Source organism: Mytilus galloprovincialis, chromosome 6 (assembly GCF_965363235.1).
Source record: "Mytilus galloprovincialis chromosome 6, xbMytGall1.hap1.1, whole genome shotgun sequence".
NCBI lineage: Eukaryota > Metazoa > Mollusca > Bivalvia > Mytilida > Mytilidae > Mytilus > Mytilus galloprovincialis.
This window is the reverse complement of record NC_134843.1, coordinates 27,397,578-27,419,281: the sequence shown is the minus strand read 5'-3', so window position 1 is coordinate 27,419,281 and position 21,704 is coordinate 27,397,578. Positions and strand designations below refer to the sequence as shown.

At 35.3% G+C, this 21,704-nt stretch overlaps 1 protein-coding gene and 1 long non-coding RNA gene across 3 annotated transcripts in view; one reads left to right on the top strand and one right to left on the bottom strand.

Annotated features, from left to right (window-relative positions):
• Window positions 1–4,184, bottom strand: part of LOC143079297 (uncharacterized) — a 73,351-nt gene extending 69,167 nt beyond the window's left edge. For both annotated transcript variants that reach the window (XM_076254555.1, XM_076254557.1), the window contains exon 1: window positions 4,051–4,184. The gene's annotated coding sequence lies outside the window, so the exon portion shown is untranslated. The remainder of the gene's footprint in view (window positions 1–4,050) is intronic.
• A 13,327-nt stretch (window positions 4,185–17,511) lies between these two features.
• Window positions 17,512–18,821, top strand: LOC143078068 (uncharacterized). Its single transcript, XR_012979031.1, has 2 exons — window positions 17,512–18,482; window positions 18,777–18,821. It is a non-coding gene; the product is annotated as an uncharacterized LOC143078068 (long non-coding RNA).
• Window positions 18,822–21,704: the final 2,883 nt, after the last annotated feature.

Genomic DNA, 21,704 nt, shown 5'->3' with positions numbered 1-21,704 from the left:
AACCTTCGTTCTAATAAAAATACAAAAATATGAATTTTGATCACGACTTTTTTGCGCCGATCTGCATCTCATTTTTTATTCCTTCACATGCGTATAGATTTTGTCTTTCATTTGCGCCGATTGTGTACAGGTTACCGGGGTTATTAGTATGGTGAGAGTTATTTTCATGTTCCATTTATGTTTTATGGTCTGTGCGTCCGTTTGTCCGTTCGTTCGTCCTTCCGTCCCGATTCAGGTTAAAGTTTTTGGTCAAGGTAGTTTTTGATGAAGTTGAAGACCTGTCAACTTAAAACTTAGTACACATGTTCCCTTTGATTTGATGCTTCTAATTTTAATATCATTTTTTCAAGAATTGAGTATTCAGAAGGTCAGGCCAATAAACAATTATTCCTAGAAGTTTTGACATACTTGCAACGTATGATCTGGATGATTCTCGTAAAATAATGTCCGGTCTTGCAATGAAGTTAAAATTTATTTATACTGCTTGTTTGACAAAATCTCATAATAAAAATAAATTATGACAAAGGGTCATTGTCGTTTGTCATTTGTTTCATTTCAAATTGTCTTAAGAAGAAATGATCAACATATTTCGGCTGATCTGACTGAAACTTACAGCTAATTTCCTAATGTATGTAGATCAACACTTTGGTTAGCTTGTTTCTTTGTTTGTATATTTTGTATAATTATATTTTGATAATGTCCAATTGAATTTAAATATCATATATACAGGTTTACATACCTATATATGAAGATGTCAATCTTAATTATAAAGCTTGAATAAACATTTATACAAACAAAGCAAGGAAGCCAACTAAAGTTTCACCTTACATGCATTAGGAAATTAGCTGTAAGGCAAAACATATTAATCAAATTAATACTCAGCAAATATGAATTAAAATCAAAATGTTCGGTGTTTAAAACCTAATTGTTGTAAATTTAACTTATATGACAAAACAATTGCCCCAAGAATAATATCTAACATAAAATCTCTCCCTTTCATTTAGCTACGACTATGACCGGAAAGATTGAAAACAAATTTCGATTTTCAATGACGACAACAACCTCCTTGTCTTTGTTCTAATTTCCAAAATTAGCAATTTCGATTTAGAATATTTTATCCTGTTGGAGAAATCTTACTTTGTAGTTTTCAACAGAAAAAATATTTCTAAATTAATTTTTGAATTAAAAACTTTTTGTATTTTATATTTACTGTCTCGTTTATTAAAAAAAGCATGAGGTAGTAATAACAGGGATTGTAGTTTATGATAGATGTATAACGTTTTAGAATCAAAAACTTTAATTCATATATTATACCTATAATTTTAATTTCCTTATATCTTAAAAGAGGGACGAAAGATGAATATTCAAAAATAATGAATTCACAAACTAGATGGAATGATTTCTATACGTTCATCTCAGTCAGGAAAATATAATGGTATAAAGATGTCCGTCCATGGTTTTGTATGTCCGTCTGTCAACAGACAACAGTAGCAAATGAGTTCCAGGGGCGGATAAAGGATTTGACGTTAGGGGGCGCAGAAAAAAAATTTTGAGGTTAAAATGATCAAAGTTATTGAAATATTCTTCTAGAGTGGGTGCAATGTAGATAGATATCTTGCCAAGCGAAGTGTAGCGAGAAACATTTGTGGTAAAATGAGCGAGAAATTAAAGATTCAATCTTAAACCGCATAATTTAAGGGACGACATCAAAAGTTCAATGAAGGGTAAAAAACTTAATTCACATAGTTTTTTCACTGACCCCACCCCCCTCTTAACTTAATTTGGGAAAAATTGATTGACCCATATGGATATATGTAAAAATCAATGTCGGATAACCGAATCTTGCAGCCGTTCAACTCGCTTGAACCATAATCTTTATCTTTCCTTAAGAAAGAGTCTAATTGAGACTGCTTTCTTGGTCGTGCCATGATGAAATAACCAACCGGTTACCCAAATAGCGGGTAGGGCACTTTCACCTTCTTCGTGGGAAAGTGATGTAGGGATGTTTTTGAACTTCGATTATCAAAGAAATTGTTTATTAAAACTGCAACTACAATGTCACAATTGTTTTATTCTAACTGCTAAAAGTCTATGATATTTGTCATCAAACGCACTACCGCGTTTGACACCTTCCTTTGAAGTGTAACATGTTTATAGAACTTAAATAAACAAAAGGTCAGATGATTAGTAATCACGTTAAATGATTCTGTTAAATTACTGTTTTATATAGTAATACTTGTTTGAATGTTAAAACAGATTGAATGCGACGACATTTGCTTTCGTCGGATACGTTATTACATCCGGACAACCCATGCTTTGCAAATTTTAGGGGGGGGGGGGGGCGCACGCCCGCCACGCCCCCGCCTAAATCCGCCCCTGAGTTCGTTACGGCAAACTTCTGAAATTGACGCGAAAAAAAAAAACCATAAAAAAAATTTAACGCTAGTTTAAGGAAAGACATTTCCGATTTAAGACGAGAAGTTCAGGGGGCTACTGTTTTTGTTGCTTCCAAGGTTAAAAAGTTAAAAACTGAATCCAAGTACAATTGGAAATACGAGGGGAATAAAGTTCAATTCCTTCTTAACACTAAATTTTTAGAAGATCTCACACAATCTATTTGGGCAATTGATAACTCAAAAGTTGAATACGCACGAGATACTATCAAAGAAGTTATTGATAAGATCAAAAGGCGAAATAAACTTATCAAAATCGCCGATAGCAGCGAAGGGGGATTGGAGACTGTTCGACAGTATGATACTAACCCAATAGCAAGTGAATCTGACGATGAGAGCAACTTAAATAAAGCAGAAAACAAGGCGTTACGTAAACGTTATAAGGGAAAAAGGCTGCTGCTAAGCTAACTTTAATTATGAATCGAGTGCTCCTTCTCAATTTAATGCTACTTTTCCAGCAAAAAATCAGCCCTTTCGTGACCCCCAGTCATGATACAACGGACAAGCCTTGTACCATGGTCAAGCAAGATAATGTTTGTTAAATAGATGTGTTTTTTTTTTAGGGAGACGGATTTATAAAAGTTTTTCCAAACTTGTTTCCGAATTCCATATTTGAACTTTATGTAAGATCATGTAACATTGTAATATTTATCTTTACATTTTTCATTAATAAATAATTACATTAGATGTATGTTTCATTATAATACTTTATTCTGATTGGCTAACTGCACATCACGTGTTATTCCGTAAGCAGTTGCATTGCTCAATACAACTTTTCATTCATGATAACATGTGGTCCAACAATAAAGTGCACAGGTGAATTAAATAAAAAAATATGTAAAATACGTGTTTTCATGATCATAGCTAAAAAATGTAATTATAAGTATTGAATGCTTCTTTTTGTAACTTTATAGGGTTGTAAAAGCGTTGACCGTGCGCACATTTTTAGAATGAAGCGCTTCCGTGCTTCATACAAAATGTACTTCGGTCAACGCTTTTACACCCCAATAAATTTACAAAAAGAAGCATTCAATTCTTAAATACTGTTTAAACTAAATCTGTGGCTTCCATGAATTATTTTTTAAATATAACACCGTACTTGTAGAGATTTTTTTCAGTAAGAATATAAATTACCGTCACAATAAATCGCACGAAAATAGACTCAAATAAACATGGAAATCCTTAAACTCTCCGACGAAGTACATTTACCGAGATCCATTAAAAAATCAATATTGAAATATATATAGTTTTTGTCATAGGTCAGAAACTGGAACTACCTGTGAGCTATTTATACAAAAATCAATATTGTTTGAATTTACATGTTTACTTGCAGATTAACTTTGATCCGTATGTTATATTTTACGGGGGAAATCTGTTTTTAATCAGTGAACAAAAAATATATGAAAAATGTCAATGATATAAGGACATGATAAGTGAATTGTGATTATTAAGATTTACAAACCAGTATATTTATTATCTGTGTAACTGCTTGACAACCATGTAAATATTGTTTTATATACAAAATTCAATTATAATTTATTTAGAAATAGACACATAATGGAAAACTGACCCAATCATTATAAATTAAGTTACTTACATTTTTAAGCTGAAATCAGTATACAAATTGAATCAAAATTCATTATGCTACCATGTACATGGTCATAGACATAGAACCGGTATTGGGTTCTGTATTTTTACATTGTTCATTTAAATTTATGCAAACTGCTGTCGGTATGACCTGGTATATTAATCCGTGAACTCACGGTGGGTATGGTTGTCCAAATGGACAAATTTCCATAAGAAACCAAAGGAAGTATGTGTTAACAACCATACGTCATCGTACGACCTTCAACAATAACCCATAAAATAAAAATGTAAAAGGTTTTGCATAAAAATGGAGAGCAAAAATATAGAACAAAGGACTTTCTGAGCGTTTGAATCATATGTCTTTAGCAGCTTAAAACACATTTGTTTGTGAACAACTAAGTGCTGACTATAAGAATGACAATAGTATTGCGGGTTTGTTTGTTTGGTTTTTTTTTTTTTTTGGGGGGGGGGGATAAGTTAGAGCGAGGTTACAGTGAAAGTTTTAAGCTTGGAATAGTTTCCCGTAAGATTTAAAAGTTGTATTTTAAAAGAAAAATGTATCTTATAGCTATTAAGAATCACTTGCTGTATCTGTAAGATTTTTGCAACATAATTTTTTTGTCTGAACGGTTATCAGGTATTTTTTTCGAAAGTTCGATAGAACACTAAAAAAAATTTCACTATTTTATGAAAGGGCAGACTAAATATGTCAATTTCAAAAATTAAAATATCTCGTAGCTTCATACTACCAATTGAGTATAAAACAAGTATATAAGTTTAAAAAATAAATTCTTAGATTAAACACCTACATTTAACTTTAAAAGGTCATAACAGTTTAAAACAATACAAATCTACACACACAAAAAACTGGCCTAGTTTCAACTGGTTATCAACCCGAATCGTTATAAGATCATATCTAAGCTCACCTGTGTCGAGGGGTCGTGTGAGGTTCATGTATTGTCTTGGCGTCCGCAATTACAAAAAGATCTTTTCTGAAATTACTTGACCAAATGTTACCAAATGCATTTTATAATAGAGTGAATCTAGGAAAAACAATATTCATCAACAAACATGACCACTGTCTGTTAAAATGTATTAGAGTTTTTAGTTACAGCCGATTCCATTGAGTATGTAGGCAAAGTATGAGATAGGTAAAATATTTCAGAAAAGAAGATGGAAATGTGAAAGTTTCCGTGCGTCAGGTGCAACAGCATACGAACAGCTAACATGCCTCGTCAGGGTGGAAGCTAAAAAGTCCACGAAAATTTGATTTAAAACCTTTATTCGTTCCAACAAAGTTATTGAGATTTTGTTGAGGATTTAACCATCTACGACAACAAGAATTTTTTTTTTTTAGAATTTACAGCTCTTCTGTTAATATATGCAAAGCAAACCATTGATAAAATTGCTTGCTATGATTGTTTGGATGTTTGTGAACGACAGGTAAGTAGTCTGTTTACTATATACTAGAATTTGTTTGGACAATAAACATTAACTTCAATTCCTGTCAGTTTGTATTTGTTCAATCAAATCCCAGTATGTATTGAAACTCCGCCTACCTATTGTTTGAAAACATCCAAGCAAACATAGCAAGCAAGTCAATCAAAGTTTTTTTGCATGCTTTTATAGAAGAGCTGTACTATATAATGCAAAGAAGCGTTTAAGTCTTTCGCCAAAAAATACTATCAATTTCTTTTTGTCCTATGTAAACTTCCGTACCATTTCCTTCCATTCATGATCATTAAATTGAACTGTAAAATATTTCTTGGTACCTTCTTAATTCCTTTATAAGTCTTATGTAAACATAATAATGACAATAACTGTTGTGAGCACAAGATTCACTGCACACTTTTAAAGTTCTGCTTCATCAAACATTAAAATGTGAACTTAAGTTTTAAGACTTTTTTAATCGACACGATTAGGATTTTTGTATATGAGAACATGGTTTATCTATTAGTTGAAAATGCGGCTTTGAACTAGCTTTCAGTATCTGCGAGCATTCGTTGTTAAAAAATTTGTGTCTTTGTGTTATTATTTTATGTGATAAATTGTTGTGTTGGTACACCACTGTAACAATGAAGGAGGAAATGAGGAGGGTTGGTTGGGTGGAAGTGGGGAGGGTTATGCGGAGCGCTAACAAACATGTCTATGCGGCATGGGCTTTGATCATTGTTGAAGCATCAATGTAAGGGGCATTTAATATCTTAATAAAACTATTCTTATTTTAGATACTATATATTGTTATCTGATATTGGACGACAGATGTTGCCCTTTTATGTAATTATGTAATACAAGTTACGATCATTTGAAAACACACATTAAACAGCCAAATGGATGCACAAGAGCTAAAATAGGAGTCATGGATCCTATTGACAACAATTATCTGCCCAATTTTATTGATTTTGTAACATTTGTTTCAAATATGACCAACTTCTTATCCGAAATCACCAGCACCGTATCAGGACCCACCAGCACAATGACAGGACCCACCAGCACAGTATCAGGACATGAATAAATTGAGAAAATGCTAAATTTTAATAAATTGCAATGTTTTTTCACAAAATAGTTTTGTCGTGTGGATTGCGGTGTAGAAAGCGGAGTCTATGAGCATTTTTGTTTTATTTTTTCGGTGCTAGATTTTCTGAAAATGAGCATTTTTGTGTTACGCTTACTGAAACAGTTTAGATAGTCAACTTTTTAATGGTTTACATATGAACCCATAAGAAACAAAATTGAAAAATCTCAACTGTTTTCTTACATTTTTTATGAGTGAAAACGTCAAAAATCATCATTTTCGTCTTTGTTTACATTTTTTCATTGATCACCAGCACCCGTCAGGACCGAATCACCAGCACAGAACGTTCTCTCGCAGGACAACCATACCCACCGTGGAACTAATACAAATTAAAGTAATATTACAAAAAGCAAGGGATCAGAACAAGACAAATCTTAAACTTTAAGACAATTCTGGAAAGTAAATTAAATTTATTTAATCTTTTTATTGTTTTCATCGAAGCATCGACTATTTCACTTTGTCACTTTCAGCTGAAAAAAATTGTATTTGGCAAACTTTTAGGAATTTTGGTCCTCAATGCTCTTCAACTTCGTACTTTATTTGGCCTTTTTAACTTTTTTGGATTCGAGCGTAACTGATGAGTCTTTTGTAAACGAAACGTGCATCTGGCGTATATACAAAATTTAGTCCTGGTATCTATGATGAGTTTATTTACAACCACTGGGTCATTGCCACTACTGGTGGAGATTTATTTCCCTGAGGGTATCACCAGCCCAGTAGTCAGCACGTTGGTTCTGACATGAATTATCATTGATATGGTTATATTTATAAATTAACTGTTTACAATATTTTGAAATTTTGAAATACTAAGGCTTTTCTACCTCAGGCATAGATTACCTCAGATGTATTTGGCAAAGTTTTTAGGAATTTTGGTCCTCAATGCTCTTTAACTTCGTACTTTATTTTGCCTTTTTAACTTTTTTGGATTCGAGCGTCACTGATGAGTCTTTTGTAGACGAAACGCGCGTCTGGCGTATATACAAAATTTAGTCCTGGTATCTATGATGAGTTTATTTACTTCAAGGAAATACGATTAATTATTTGAGTAGCTATCTGCTTCATGCACAAATACCCACTTCTGGTCTAGTTGAAAGCTTTTCCCAAAACTGTTTACATCTACTTCGAAATAAGGAAACATGCGCATGTAAACAAACATTATTGCGGTTGCGTTGATTTTGATTGTTTGATTAGCATCCAGTGACAAAACTTTCGTGTATATTCAGGTTGAGAATAAATAAATATAAATCTGATAGGTACATATAGTTCTGTAGAATGGGTCGACTAGTAAGAAGGTCATGCTAGTGCGCTGCTCCTGGACCAAAGTGTTTTTTTGTGGGCAAAAGATAGAAGAGGCGATGGTAATTGTTTAAAAGGGGCAGCTTTCAATAGGCCATCCATCTCAGGAACCTCTCAAATAGAAATTGTATAAAGGGTTTATTCAACGGCACTCTACCTACATGATAACCGGATTTAACGTACATACTCCAACCGGACGTTGTAGGGGATTTGAAAATCCAGCATGACAACTCTGTAGTCGATTTCACAAATAAATTTACGACTATAATTAAGATTGATCGTAAGTATGCTGAATTGTTTGTGACTTACGATTAATCATAGCCGAAAGGTTTTTTTTGTGATTTCTGCTTAAAGCTAAAATTAATTTAAACAGTTATGTGTATTATTTAAACCTAAAGGATATTATATATTTTTTTATATTTGCTTAAATGGTAAAATACCATACGAAAGCATGTGAATGGTATAGAGAAAATGCGAGGGAAAAGCGGGATAATTCATGTGATAATAGTACTCCTTTCTATATATACTTGTATTTTAAAATAACCCTTTTATCGTGTACATTTTTACTTTAAAACAAAAGTTACTATAACATTGTTATCATTTGAATGCAAATATTGTTACTTGTATACTTGTAATGATAAAATGTTTCATAATGTCATAAGAACCATAGAAACATACATATGAAAAGGAATCTTCTACATTTGACATGGCGTTTGTGGTCGTTTTCGTTACCTTGCTCGTCCAAGCTGGAGCGTCAAACTTTTCAACTTCAATATGGACACATAATCAGGCAAATTCTCTAAATCAGTTCTTTGGGAAACTTGGACAAGACGTTGTAAAAATTCAAGCAAGAACAAGTATGTAGATATATTCTTATACAACTAAGTCTGTGATATATATTAGTTGTTCTAAGTTAATTCCCTACATGTATTTGTAAAAAGGCAAAAAACACACTTTCCGATATCGATATCCTACCCTCAGATTGAATTGCCAAATATTTATGAAACTATTATCTTATTAACATTCCACATTTCTAAATCATATATAGAGATCACCCGTTATATGCATGAAGAAGTTCAAAAGATCAAACATTTCTATACCCGAGTAAACAGTACAGAGAGAATTCCTATCTATCACTTTCTACTATAGCCCGGTTTGTAATTTTATCAATCGAGACTTTACTAGAAAATACAGTAAATTCACCTAAACCAAACGGTTCCACAAAAGAAAAGACATTGATGCATGTTTCTCTTGGACAAATAATAGCAGCCGGGATAAAATGGAGACTGTCAACAAAAGAGTCCTATTTGTACTGACTTTATACTATCCAAACTTTTAACACATAGTACAAATAGCAGTTCATGTATTTAAACAAAATTAGCAGGAAACAGAAACAAAATAGTTTTAAAGCAGTCCTTAATCTCCCCGGGCTATCCTTACCATCAATTCGTAGACTCAATAGCTTTAAAAACTTGTAAGTCAACACTTACATGTATATGTACGTTGTATACCCCGAAGTTTCAGGAGCTGCATCCACTAGAACGACTTACATCATGTTCTCCGGCTTTGAATTTTCAAACCACCAACACTTCAATTCTTCCACAATATAACTGCAGATAGTTAGGCGAATCAGAACAATCATTTCACAAACAAATGATGGCCGTCGTAGTAAATATTTCTAACTACATTATCTACTGTTTTCAAAACCAATTAACCACTCGACTGACTTATATCTAGATTTTGTATATGTATTTCTTGTTCCAAATATTTATTGGAACATATTATCTTTAAAGGTAATCCAAAGGGTCATCTCTAAAGTTATTTACTAAAGAAGGACGTTGGTACATGTCTGTCCAGTCGGAAAGGGGACCTCTAATCTTCTCTGCACGTTAAAAAACCCTTGCAATCTTTTAAGGGTCCTTTAAGTGATAATATCATGTATTCTCTCTGAAACACCCACATAATTTTCGTCCATGATTGGGATACACGTTTAAGAAACTTCCGTTTAGATATTATATTTTGTATATTCGCCTTCGTCTTGACAAAGCTTGAACTTTTATCATTTGAGTTCAATCAATCAATCAATCAATCAATCAATCAATCAATCAATCAATCAATCAATCAATCAATCAATCAATCAAACAAACAATCAATCAATCATGATGCCCGCCAGTTGGGCATCATTATCCAGCTGTGGCTGACGTGTTCTATACAGTATCACAACGTTCTGTCAGATAATGCCATCACAAATCACCTTGACTGACCCGTTTGCTAAGCAACATTTTTGTTGTTACCCAACTACACGTCTTCTTTAGTAGCAGTCTATAATATCTCTCTCTCTTAACCCCAGTCAACTTTCGAGATAATTTTGCTACAAACCTACACATTTATTTATTGTTTCACAGTAATTTCCTTCCATTTAAAATATAAATGAAATATTTGCAACTAGACGACAAGGAGACATTAAATCAAACAACAATTTTTCCATGCTAGTGAAATAATTAATTTCATATTAAGTAAACGAAACCTCTCACAACAAAGCATTGGTACGTAATTACGAACGAATTGATGCCTTTGATAAAATTTGTAGTAGCCTTATAATACAAGGTGAATTCTTGAAGTTTTGCAATTTTGTTTTCAATTTAGACACTACATCTTTCATGTTCCCCTACTGTAACTGGAATTTTAATTACTACAGGCTTGTATGAAGAAGTTCAGGAACAAAGTGAGTCTCAAACCAAAAAGTTATCCAAGCTGATATATCTGTACTTATGACGGAGAATAAGCGCCTAAAGGAGACTGGAGATGTCATTAACAAAACTATGACACGTTTACTTATAGAAAGAGAAACATTGAAAAGACACATTGTCACTTTAGAAACCAATCAAAATGCTTCAATTGCATCACGTAAGTCGTTTGCTTAGCTAGTTCACACGTGTACGTATGTGAGTTGAATTAAAGGGGGGCGGTTCCTTAATTTCTTTTTAGACATTCTTTTCTCATTTTTTTTATTCATTTGTCCTATATTCTCTATTCCTTATTTTTAGCATCTCCTTATTCTCTATTCTTCTTTTTTTTTGCCTATTTTTCTCTTTTCTATATATATTTGGCCTTTTTTCTGCAATTGTTTACCATTATTCTTCACTTTTTACCCATCATTCGGCACATTTTGTCCTTTTTACTCAATTCTGTTTATCCAATCAAGACCTTCAATGTATCCGTTTGTGATTCCTTTATTTCAAAAAGGACCGTCTAGTGCATAGAAACTTGTCTCAGAATTCCCCCCCCCCCCCCCCCCCCCTATATACCTTAATATAATTTCAATTGACAATGAGACAACTCTCGATCCAAGTCACAATGTACAAAAAGTTAACGATTATAGGTCAAAATACGGCCTTCAACACGAAGCCTTGGCGCACACAGAACAGCAAGATAATTAAGAGCTAAAAATGACTAGTGTAGAACAATTTGAATGGGACAATATAGTAAACGGTCTTATCTACAAAAAAAAAAAACAAAAAAAAACGAGAAACGAAAAACACATATGAACCACACCAACAAACGGCAACCACTGAACAATTACAATCTCCTGACTTAGGACATGTGCATACAAATGAAGTGGATTTAAAGTAGTTTGATGGCGCAAAACCATCCCCTTAACCTGGGACAGACTGAGTGGTTAAAACAAGAACAAACTATACACAACATTAATCGAAAAACAAAAGTCTTGTTTGTGTTGCCATGATTTTTAAGAATGACAGATTTACTAACAAAAAGGCTTATGTGCAAAATTTATTCCGAGAAACAGACCATGTGATTTTATTTAATGTTTTATCTATTTTGGTTTATCTAATTTACATAATTGAATAACGTTTTGTCTGTTTTGTTTCATGTTCCACCAACGCTGGAAACAATACATGTATGAGAAATTTATATTTTCATTAGTTTTGTTTTTTGAATTGTTTGGGTTGTACCACTGGGTGGATACCTACATTTTGCTGTAAAATGAATGAACTTTGTTGCTCCTAAAGAATGAGCATAAAAATAATTTTATGACACCTGGCATGTTGCTAATCTGAGTATAAACCCGGTGACAATTTTAGTTCTTTTGGTCACATTCGAGGAAAACTTAAAGAGGACGGCATGAGAAACTCCAACCTTAATCTTTTTACGTCACAATCGTCAGTGTTTGAACTGTTACCTGTTACCTTCTGTAAATCCCTCCTCTATCAGGAGAACCTGGAGTTCATCCAGTAAAATTTCGTTTCACTATATATTTACATCTTTTTTCAGTCACTATACATTATCTTTAGAATTTGTTTTATCTATTTACAACCTATGAGTTTAATAAACCTTACAACTTTAAAATGTTTAATTGCTTTCAAGGAGCACACTACACTTTTCATGGAGAGAGTAACACCGGCTTCTAGTAATGGATTCAACCAAATTTATGTCATTTTTCTCTAGCACATAATACCAATCGAAAAGACTACACATTATAAGTCCATGCAGCGGTCCCAATCTTTGGTACAACGACTGTATAAAGTTTTGAGATAAATATGTCTCTAATACTTGTTAAGGGAGCTACCATTTGATTTTTAGGGGGGGGGGGGGGGGGGGGGTGGGGGCGCTAGGATGAAATTTGAAAAAAATAGGCAGGACAGGAGTTTTGAGTAAAAAAAAAAGGCAGGATGAGACACTTGCAAAAAAAAAAAAGTCAGGATGACAATTTATGTAAAAAAAGTCAGGATAAACTAAAAAAAAAAAAAAAAAAAAGCAGGACCGAATAGAGTGAAAAATTAAAAAGGCAGGACAGAGATTACAACTAAAAAAAAAAATGCAGGACAGAATTTTTCATCCTAGCCCCCCCCCCCCCCCCTAAAAATCTAATGGTAGCTCCCTAAGGCAGAACATTCAACAAGAAAATGTCCTAAATTCTAAGTTCCTTCCTCTCCCAGCGGACAATTTGAAGTTCTTTGACCATTTGAAAATTTTGGGCGGTGGTACTGTAGAATATATGTACCAAAAGCATTTTGGTCTTATAACAGGCTTTACGTATACACATTTATTCCAAACCTGCACTCTTCCATATAGAATTAACAGCACAAATTTTACAGTTATTGATATTCAAGTACCGTAATGACGGTTTTGATTTGGCTTCAGTAAACAGTTTTTCGGACCAGAATCCATCAACGTACTTCTTTACTTTCATTTTCCACTTGTATTTTGTCTCTGGTTTAAGTAAAACCTCTGAGGCACACGGTAAGTTATATTGTTTCAAAATCTTGTCAGCCCTAAATAAACCAGCTTTTTGAATTTTTTCCTTTTGAAGACAGTTGACGTTTTGCAAGATCATTTTCAACAGAATCGCTTCTAGCTATGGTACCAAACGTTATCAGAATCTTTTTATGTGGAAGTGCAATTATAGGTAGTTGACCTAAAAGTAGATAAGCTCCAACGTTGGAAGCTCTAGCGGGAAGATTTTTAACTTGTTTCAGAAAGTTTATATAGAAGATATCTAAGCGGGAAATATCTTTAGCATTAAGATTTACAATTTCAAGTCCAAATAACAAACGTTGAACCACATACATGTAAGTTGACCAAAGTTTACATGATACCTCTGGGTTAAGTCCATTTAAACCATGCAGTCCTGAGCCCATTAGTGCGTAAGATGTCTGTCTTGCTGTTTTTAGACGATTTCCATCAATTGTCCTTGTTGCCTCTACTTCACGAGATTTTCTACAGTTTCTAATGCTTCTGAGCCAATGTGGAACTTTTCCATTTTATTCCTGTTCTGGAACTCATTCATCATTTATTCTTCATGTGATCATCATTTTATATTGTTAACGTTTCATTGCGTACATCGCTTTATGTGCGCCAGTTTTAGGAGTTTTATACAGGACAGTGTAGGAATCCGTCTTACTTTCCCCTCTCTTCTGAGTGACGTAAACTGCTCAGCGAGTCGTGTGCACAACTACAAGGAACATTCATCGGACACGTTGTCCAAAGGAACAATTCGTGGCTAACCACAGCGTGAGTTACCTTTAAAACATTACAAATTATGTATTTACATCAGCTATGAACTGTTTAATATATTTCCCTATGTTATAAAGAAACTATGAACATTTTACCGTTCAAACTGTTCGTATCTGCGATAACACAATTTAATTCAAGACAGAACCCGACGTGTGCAAGAATATTCATCTATTCATTATTATAAAGAACTTTAACAGCTGTATATGTCTACGAACTGTTTATCCGTATTTTTAATGGACTTTAATTATCATTGAACACATTGTAAAATTGTATTTATATTTGTATTTTCAGTTTTTCATCATTTGGATTGGTAGTGAAATAAAAGTCAGCTCCTGATTGTTTTATCTTTACTCAAACCCAGTCATCTTGGTTACACTCACTGGTCAGGCCAGTACAGTGAAAAAGCTACAACTTGCCTGTTGCTTTTCTTGGATAACGTACGCCACTCCACGACAGTCAACAGACCAACAACGTAGTTTCAAGGAGAACGTTCCGTGCTAGTAAATTGACAACAACTTGTCTACACATCTCCTGAACAGGAAATACAACGGAGCATCGTTCGTAGCTGTTACTTTGACACTACGCAACACAGCTTGTGCGTCCTAGGCAGCAAACCAACAACGTTGAACAAACATTGCCTTCAAATAGTTGATTTACATCATTGATCCCAGTCAGGCAGAACAGCAAGAAGAGGTTTAGCCCCCGGAGGGAGATGTCATTGAAGAACTAGAAGAAAATCCGTCTAAAACAACAAATGTAGATGAAAATGCCGAGACTAGGCGAGTGCGTGAACTTACCGAAAAGGGACAGGGAGGATTTATAGAAAAACGTGACAAGTTCTATCACGACTTAGAGGCCCTATGGTCAAACCTAGAATCCCAGTTATTAGAAACGACCAATCCTCCTAACGACCTCCAGCAATTGTTAACAGCACAAGATAAAATTGTACAAGCTTGTACCACTTATCGCAGGCTCACAGACGAGTACTTGAAATTTCTCAAAAATACGAAAACATTAGACAGCCTTCAAGACATTGATACGTGCAAATTCTCAACGGATATCCGAATGTCTAAAGTCGACCTAGCAATTGAAACTTTGCACGAGCATCGCCTTACCTTGACAAAGGCTAAATCAACAAAAACGAGGATATCTAAGGACAAGACCACCACGCACAGTGGGAGCTCACACGTCTCTGACATGTCCAGCCTAGCAAGGAGAAAGCGTGCCAAGGCAGAGTCCGCTAGATCAAAGATAGCCTTTGCCGAGCAAGAAGCTGCCCTCCTAAAGCAGGAGGCCGTTTAACAGGAACAAACCCTATACAGACAAACAGAAATCAAGGCCGAAATAGAACAAGAAGCCATCCATGCAAACCAAGAGGCCACACGTAGAAAAGCCGAAGCGGAACTTGAGGCTGCTCACCTGAAAGCTAAAAAAGAACAGGAGGCCGTTCGTAGGAAAACTGAAATGGAACAGGAAGCCGCACGTGCGGTCCGAGAAAAAGCCGAACTTAAGGCCGCTATGAACATTCTCGAAGCAAAAAGAGAGGCTGCAGCCGCAGAAACCGAGGCTCGTATCCTGGAATACGATGACAGCCAAGCGTTTAGCGATCTCCCTAACGAAAAGGAAGACCCTCTCCAGCGTGTGCAAGATTTCGTCAATAAACTTCCTGTATGAACTGCTGTAAAGGAAGTAACAGGACCTCAAAAGAAAAAACAAATTCCTGTTAAGATTGAACTGAGTCGTGAAGCACCAGCGTTCGTGCCATCCGTGGCACTGAACTTGCCATCACAAACACCTGATGTCTTGCCTACACATTCTAAGTCAACAGAAGTTGATGTATTCCCAGATCTAGGAACACTAAGTGGCATAGGAAAACAGGGCGTTTCAGAAAAGATCCCTGTCTTACACCCAAAACAAGGTGTTATAGAAGAGATCCCCGTCTTACACCAACAAGAAGGCCTGATAGAAGAGACCCCTGTTGCATACCAGCAACAAATCAATCCCACGTCGGAGATTACTAGATTTCTTCTACGCAAAGACCTATTATTCTCCAGGCTAACAAATTTTAATAACCAGGCAGAATTCTTTCATACATGCAAATCTAGCTTCAAAAACGTCATAGACGAATTACAAGTTTCTGACTCGGAACAGATAGACCTACTTATTAAATGGCTTGGACCAGAGTCTGGTAAACATGCCATAAGTATTAGGGCATCAAATGCCAACAACCCTACTAGAGGCCTACAGAGGTTATGGCAAAGACTAGATGAGCGATATGGTGCTCCAGAAATGTTGGAAGCCTCTCTCAGGAGTAAACTTGACAAATTCCCAACCTTGACAAATAAGGACAACGCAAGCCTCTACGATCTGTCTGACATTCTATCAGAAATAGAATACCACAAGGAAAATCCCAAGCTGGGATGTCTGCTAGCTTATTTTGATTCACCGACCGGAATAAACCCTGTCATTGAAAAACTACCCTATGGACTTCAGGAAAAGTGGATTACAAGGGCGTCTAGATACAAATCTAACCACGGCGTTGCCTTTCCTCCTTTTACAGATTTATCTGCATTCATCAGTGAAATCAGTAGAATTAAAAACGATCCTGGATTCATTTTTGGGTCAAGAGTGACACCAAGTACAAAAGGTGCCGCGTCAAGGTTCACACCTCAGCCTGTAACAAAAATCAACGTTTACAAGACTGCGGTCGAACAACGATCTGGAGAGACTGCACAGCAACAAAATCTGTGCATAATACACAATACCGAACATTCGATAAATGAATGTCGTGTGTTCAGAGCTAAAACTATAGAGGAACGCAAGGAACTGTTGAGGCAAAATAATCTTTGTTACAAATGCTGTGATTCGACTATGCACAGAAGTCGTGATTGCAACGCGAGTATCAGTTGCAATGAATGCGGAAGTAAACAACACACCACCGCGTTACACACAAATCGAGTGTACCAACCCAAAGGTGCACCGCCTTCACCGCCTAGATCAGTCGACGGCGGGGAGCAACTTGAGTTAGCTGAAACCAAGCTAACCTCTGTTAGTTCAACTTGCACAGATATAGATCTCCAAAGACGGCAACAGTAGTAAATCTTGTGCCAAGATACTTCCTGTGAATGTCTTTCACAAAAATAATCAAGACAAAGTAATTCGCATGTATGCAATTGTTGACGACCAAAGCAACCGGTCTCTCGTGGCTCCTGAATTCTTCAGCCTATTCAACGTACAGGCAGAAACAAAAGACTATTTGTTATCCACATGCTCCGGCAGTAAGGTTACTTCCGGTAAACGAGGAAACGCCTTTGTTGTGAAGTCTGTACAAGACAATACTAAATTCAATCTGCCTGAACTGATTGAATGCGATAACATTCCCAATAATCGGAACGAAATTGCTACACCTGAGGATATATTGCAATATCAACACTTGCAAGAACTACAAAAACATATTCTCCTGATTGATGGAAAATGCAAAATCCTATTGCTCATTGGAAGAGACCTTATAGAGGCACATCATGTCCTTGATCAACGTCTAGGATCACCAAAGACTGCATTTGCGCAAAAGTTAAACCTGGGTTGGATTATCGTTGGAGAAATACGCTCCGATAAGCAACATGTTCACCTTGAACTCACTACAAAGGAAACAAATCCAACTTGCAGTATTGTGAAACCACATACAAAGAAATTACCTGAATGTAATAAAACCAACACCCAGTCAAATGAAATTCAAACTGAGTCGTTTAAACATTATCCCCGTTTACATTGGCAACAGAAAACGAAATCAGCGACTTCAATCGTCAGATTTGCAGAAGCCGAAAAGTTCACTTCGGAAGCAACGCCACCAAAAGTGAATGCCGACAAAGAAAAGTACATCCGAAAACATTCAATTCCCAAGGAAAGCTTCAATTCGCTTTTGGATACGCAAGGACAAGAAGAAAGCAGAATAGACAATTCCAACTTAAGTCACAGAGAAAAGGAACATGGCACCGCATGGTTTACTGTATGCCGTAAACGTAAAGGAAAGCGTCAGTCTCGCAAGACGTCCTCGTTGGATCGCATATCCGTGTCGAAAGGAGATTCTTCAATCAGAACTACAGCCATGGAGTTGGATCTTAGATCGCCGCGATCTCGTCGGAAAAACCGCCTTATCTAGAATAGAAGCTGTGAAATACCCAGCCTCCCCTTAGACTACTTCTAAGTGGAACTTTGGACTGTCGTTATATATTTAACATTTTATTTGTTTTTGATAATGGAATAGTGATGTCAGATAGACCTCAGACGGGGAGTGTTCTGAAACTCATTCATCATTTATTCTTCATGTGATCATCATTTTATATTGTTAACGTTTCATTGCGTACATCGCTTTATGTCCGCCAGTTTTAGGAGTTTTATACAGGACAGTGTAGGAATCCGTCTTACTTTCCCCTCTCTTCTGAGTGACGTAAACTGCTCAGCGAGTCGTGTGCACATCTACAAGGAACATTCATCGGACACGTTGTCCAAAGGAACAATTCGTGGCTAACCACAGCGTGAGTTACCTTTAAAACATTACAAATTATGTATTTACATCAGCTATGAACTGTTTAATATATTTCCCTATGTTATAAAGAAACTATGAACATTTTACCGTTCAAACTGTTCGTATCTGCGATAACACAATTTAATTCAAGACAGAACCCGACTTGTGCAAGAATATTCATCTATTCATTATTATAAAGAACTTTTACAGCTTTATATGTCTACGGACTGTTTATCCGTATTTTTAATGGACTTTAATTATCATTGAACACATTGTAAAATTGTATTTATATTTGTATTTTCAGTTTTTCACCATTTGGATTGGTAGTGAAATAAAAGTCAGCTCCTGATTGTTTTATCTTTACTTAAACCCAGTCATCTTGGTTACACTCACTGGTCAGGCCAGTACAATTCCAAAAGTTGCAAGTTAAAGATGAGTTCCATATCATAACTTTGTTTTTTTCCTTACTAATAGTATATGCTTCTGTTTCTGCAAAATGGGCAGTATAGCTTATCATAGTCTGGAGTTCACCAGGCTTTGAAGAGACAAGTAGCAGATCGTCTGCGCACATTGGAGTACCCACAAACACATTTCCAATTTTTATAAAACCCAAACTGTCACTTTCTAACTTCTTTATTAGCGGATTAACGGAAAGTTTGTAGACGTAAGGTGACCAAATGATGCCTTGACGGACGCCTTGGAGTGCAGCAAACGAAGTAGATAACTTGCCTTCCCAGCGAACTACAGAGTTCATATTTGTGTATCAGTCATTTAAGGATTATGTACCCTTAACTTGTGTTGATTCAATGCTAAACATATGGAAATTTTATAGAAAATCCACAGCATTTATCCTTGTACTCTCATATTTGGCAATTTCATGACTAATGAGGCCCTCATGGGGGGGTCCTAGTAATCACATAATCACCATTTTTTTGCCAATATAATCACATAATCATTAAATATTTGCTTATCTTTAGTAATCAAATAATCATAAACTAAAAATACAGTCCTAGGTAATCAAATAATCATGAAATATTTGGCTTAATAATCAAATAATCATTAAAAAAAACGGCCAAGTAATCACATAATCAAAAACCCCATGAGGGCCCTCACTAATAGATATAAGATTTTTGCATGCAGTGCTAGCATTGATTTCCTTAAAACGAGTTTATTAATGTAGCTATTGGTTAAAACAAATTAAAGTATGGACCAAATCAAGTACACCTGTTAGGGTGCGCTCGACTTTAGTGACTTAGCACGAGGTATTTTGGAATTCACAGGTTGCTTAGAACTTTTTGCAAAAAATAAACACTAGCACATCATAGAAAAGCAAGTGAGTAATCTATGTTTCAAATTTTATAACAAAAATCTCTGTATTAAAGGCTGTGGATTTTCTATAAAAATCTTGGTTTATTTGCCACAAAGTACTCTTTTTCTATTAAATGCAATGAAACAATAAATAATAATGCTTTGCATCAAGTTTCTCCTTGGTATATGTACAAAATGGCCTATCTCTATTATTCATTACATCTGTAGTTTTGGAAACAATTGAAGTTTGAAAAATTCGTACAAAAATGGCTACAGAAGGGGTCATAAACCTTAAGATTTGCCAACTTTGTCAAGAAATTCTACTTTGAAAAATGCTTTTTAGCAGAGAGTATAAAAAAGAAGATGTGGTATGATTGCCAATGAGACAACTGTCCACAAGAGACCAAAATGACACATACATTAACAACTATAGGTCACCGTACGGCCTTCAACAATGAGCAAAGCCCATACCGCATAGTCAGCTATAAAAGGCCCCGATATAACAATGTAAAACAATTCAATCGAGAAAACTAGCGGCTTTATTTATATAAAAAATGAACGAAAAACAAATATGTAACACATAAACAAACGACAACCACTGAATGACAGGCTCCTGACTTGGGACAGGCACATATATAAATAATGTGGCGGGGTTAAACATGTTAGCGGGATCCCAACCCCCCTAACCTGGGACAGTGGTATAACAGTACAATATAAGAACGAACTATAAAAATCAGTTGAAAAAGGCTTAACTCATCAGATGGACAAAAATACAAGTGGACGTGTTAGGGTACTTGTACATCCCGACAACAAAAAGACACTTGGAACAGATCTGATAGTACTCGCAGTTATCTGACGGCTAGTTCAAAGCCACTAACAACTAATAAAAAAAATCATGCATCTAAGACTAAACAATCAATCCGTACACATCCAACATCCAATGGATTTAGTGTAAAGACGTCTTAAACAGTCAGAGAAAAACATGACCTTGTACAATGCGAAGTTACAGGTATCGACAGATTGTAGATCCATGAATGTGTATATGTATATAACATACAAGTAATATTTAGTTTGCTTTTAATTTACTGATAACAAAATCAATATTTATACCAATAAATACAATATTCAATGATCTTATTACAGTGTTGAAGGCATGCCAAACAACATCAAAAGCTGATGACACATCAACAAAAGTAGTATATAATGTTTGTCCTAATTCTTTTGCTTCTATGATTGTCTCAGTAAGCGGAAGTGCTGTAAAAGTAGGATTGACCCCGGCAGTAAAGCCACGTTGAAGTCTGCTCTGTACCTTTAGTAGTTTAGGTTCCTCTAAACAAAGATGTACCGATTCCATCAGTTTTCCCATTACATGAGAAACTGTTATACGTCGATAAGATTTTGGTAGGCAGATAGGTTTTCTATGCCCTTTGAACAACGGTGACACAATACCTTCTTTGAAACACTGTGGTACACGCTTAAATTTAAATGCTTCATTTATCAAGTATTTTGGCTGTTTTTCACCTCCAAATTTAAAATGTTCAGCAGAAATTCCAAATTGGACAGTAGCTTTTCAAGTTTTCATTTTTTAAATACATTTTTGAATTGTTTCAATATCAAATAGTTTTTTCATCTTCATGTTCAAATATGTCTTGAAGCAAAATACGGTCTAGCTCAACTTGAGAATTGGTACTGTTGATTCTGCTTTTTTTCGACGGAGTAGATAATTCAGTGAAATAATTTGTCCACGCCTCAAGAATAAGATCAGGTGTATCAAAATGAACATCATCAATGATCAGGCAGTCAAGTAAGAGTTTTCCACTCTGCCTCTTGATGGCGAATAATTTTATAAAATGTGGCGTTGTCACCAGAATGAGCATTCATGTTCTGATAGAGAGAATGTTGCTCTTCAGCATTCAATTGTCTT